Raw genomic sequence first — 3,048 nt, 5'->3', positions numbered from 1 at the left:
CACAACTCTCCAACTCTCCCACTCTCCACTCTTCTCAACTCCGTCCAACTGCCCTGATTCGCTCCGCGCTCGGCGCTTTATAGTGCGACAGGAGAAATCATATGCAGATTTTTGGATCAGGAACGGCTCGGGTGCGGAGCCACGCTCCCCATTGGACAGAGGAAAAGTGGGCGTGAATCATTCTTGATCCGCGAATCTGCATATAGCGATTATACTCCGACGCGCCTGGAGGCGGGGCCAAATCGCCCCACGCTCGCTGATAGGACGGAACAGAAGTGGGCGTGAATCATTCTTGATCCGATTTCTCGGAAAGGCTGGTGTTTTTGCACCCGCTGCTTAGTGCGCGCCCTGTACGAGTCCAGGATCGGTGCCCACAAGCGGCGCGGGAATGGCGGTGATGCGATGGTTGCGAGAGCGAGTTGTGACGGTAAAGGTCGTGGCTGTTGGCGTTGCTGTTGTTGTGAAGCGGCGTTGCGGTTGGTGGTTGGTGTGTGAAAGCGGTTGTGGAGAAGGTGGATGTTGTGAAGGCGGTTCTGGAGAAGGTAGCTGTGGTTGTCGAGATGCGGTTGGTGGTGGTTGTGGTGGTAGTAATGGCGGTTGGTCTAAAATAAAGATAGTAAAAGAAAAACAGCTATCTAAAAGCGTCGCAGCCCGAATGAATGACATTTATTCCCTCTAAACAACGGGTTTAGGCTAACTACACATATACTTACAGAGATATCTCACCTATGGGACCTGAATGGTCGTTTGCGAATTTCGTCAACCACAACAATATATATATATATATATATATATATATATATATATATATATATATATATATATATATATATATATATATATATATATATATATATATATATATATACATACACACACATACACACACACACATACACAGACACAACCGGGCGTAGTGGCGTGCGCCTGTAATCCGGCTACTCGGAGGCTTGGGTTGGAGGATCGCTTGAGGATGGGAGCTCTGCGCTGGGCCGTGCTATGAGAGGGTGTAGGGCAGCCCAAAATTCATGGCGAAACCCAATCCTTATCCGTGTCGTAAGAGGCGACCAGGGTTGCGTCAGGAAGGGCATCCAGCGTAAAACCTATGCCAAATCAGTATGCGGATCATAACGGATGATCCGCTGTGGCGACCCCTAACGGGAGCAGCCGAAAGACAAACAACACATATATATATATATCTATATATAACCGTTTTTACAGCCATTTTTCCCTGCATTTTTCCCAGGGGTTTGGCTTTTTCTTGAGGCAATGTTTATGGCCGGATGCCCTTCCTGACGCCAACCCTGGTCGCCTCTTACGACACACAGGGATATGGTACACCTATTCTAACCGGGGCATACACCGGGACCAGTACACTGGTACTCATTTTACCGACCTCGTAAGGATGACAGGCTGAGTCAACCCCCTGGTGTTAATTCAGCAGCCAACGGGACTTGAACTCAGGACTCTGGGATCCCAAGCCACCACCCTAACCACTAAGCCAACACCAGGCATATATATATATATATATATATATATATATATATATATATATATATATATATATATATATATATATATATTGTTGCGAATTCGCGCCCGCCGGCGTGCGAACGGCCACGTGACTCGAATCGCGGCACGTCGCCCACCGGACGGACAATTCTGTCGTGACCCTCTCGGACTAACACCGGGAGCTAGTCACCGGTGGGCCTTTCGGCCTCACCACGATCGTGCCAATCGGCCACCCGCGGGGGATAGGGTTGTTCGCCAAACTCGACTTACCTAAGTACCCACGCGGATGGTAGACTGGGCGATCGCACCTCGCCGCAGGTCGACTCCGGACACGGGCCGTTTAAGCGATTCATTCCGTGCTATCGGGATAACCGAGCGCTGTTATCGTCGGCCTCGACGGTTCCGATTAATTATTGGGCGTATTAAGCCCACGATGAACCCGTTACGTGAAGCAAGATGGAGATTCAATTGAAGAAAAGACAAAGAGAAAAACAGGAAAACAGTTCAACATAATGCACATTTATTCCGCGGCACACGGAGAGCACACATATACAGCCAAAACAGAATGCACATAAAGAAATTTAAAACAACAACAACAATGCAGAGCTACGACCAACTACGCGAGCTCACGGCAACACTTAACAGTTTTACTTCACCAGACTGGCACCGACACACACACACGTTTACACCAAACCCCAAAATAAAATGGAAGTGCGACTTCCCTGATCCCGTCGAGTCCTCCTGCGACCGCAACTCCGAGCCCTCCGGCGTGCTTCGTGAGCTTGTGCCGCGTGTCGCTCGTGTGGTCCGCTCGACTGTACGGACGGGGTTTCGGGGAACCGGACGAGGTTTGTTCGGCGCTGTTTTCCGCGCTCGCGCACAGGTCAAAGAAGCAAGGCAGGAACAACAAGCTCGCGACTCGAGGCAGAAGACGACCATGATGACCAACCCTCGACCAACCAACTCTTGACCAACCAACCCAACAACAACGACGACAACTACTCAAGGTCCGTCCTGTCCGCCTTTTGTAGCGCGAGGCCCCACCCTTCGCTCCGCCCCGTTTTTCGGCCCCGCCTCCCTTCGAGCTTCTTGGAGAAGCGTCTCAAAGGGGGGCGAGACCTCTCGCTTTCCCTCCACCCCGCGCCGTGCGTGGGCCGGGGGAGCCAGTCTTGGCTCAGAACCAGGGAATTATTCCCCCAAAAAGAGGCCCCCACCTTTTCTCACCTTTGACCCCTGCATCGCCCCTCCTCCACACTGAGCGCGGAGAACCTCGACGGGAAAAACAGGCAGGAAAACCCCCGAGCATAGCCGTTGGTTTTTGTTTGTTCCCGGAGATCGTAACCGCACAGGCTCTACTGAATGGCGAGTGGCGAAGATGTGGTAGCGTTGATGGTGGAGGTGGCGTGGTTGTAGTGTGGTTGGCGCTGTGGTGGGGATGGCATGGTTGTTGAGATGCTGTTTGTTTGAAATAAAAGATAGAACAGAAAAAATGGGTAACTCAAAGCGTCACAGCCCGGATGGATCACATAAATTCCC

The 3,048-nt window shown here is 51.1% G+C and overlaps 1 pseudogene; it reads left to right on the top strand.

The window, feature by feature from the left end:
• The first annotated feature begins 906 nt into the window (after positions 1-906).
• Positions 907-1,048, top strand: LOC147014231 (signal recognition particle RNA; annotated as a pseudogene).
• The last annotated feature ends 2,000 nt before the right edge of the window (positions 1,049-3,048 follow it).

This window comes from Eptatretus burgeri, chromosome 13, assembly GCF_056783735.1.
Source record: "Eptatretus burgeri isolate ZD-2024b chromosome 13, Ebu_testis_v1, whole genome shotgun sequence".
Lineage (NCBI taxonomy): Eukaryota > Metazoa > Chordata > Myxini > Myxiniformes > Myxinidae > Eptatretus > Eptatretus burgeri.
This window is presented reverse-complemented; position numbering and strand designations above follow the sequence as displayed.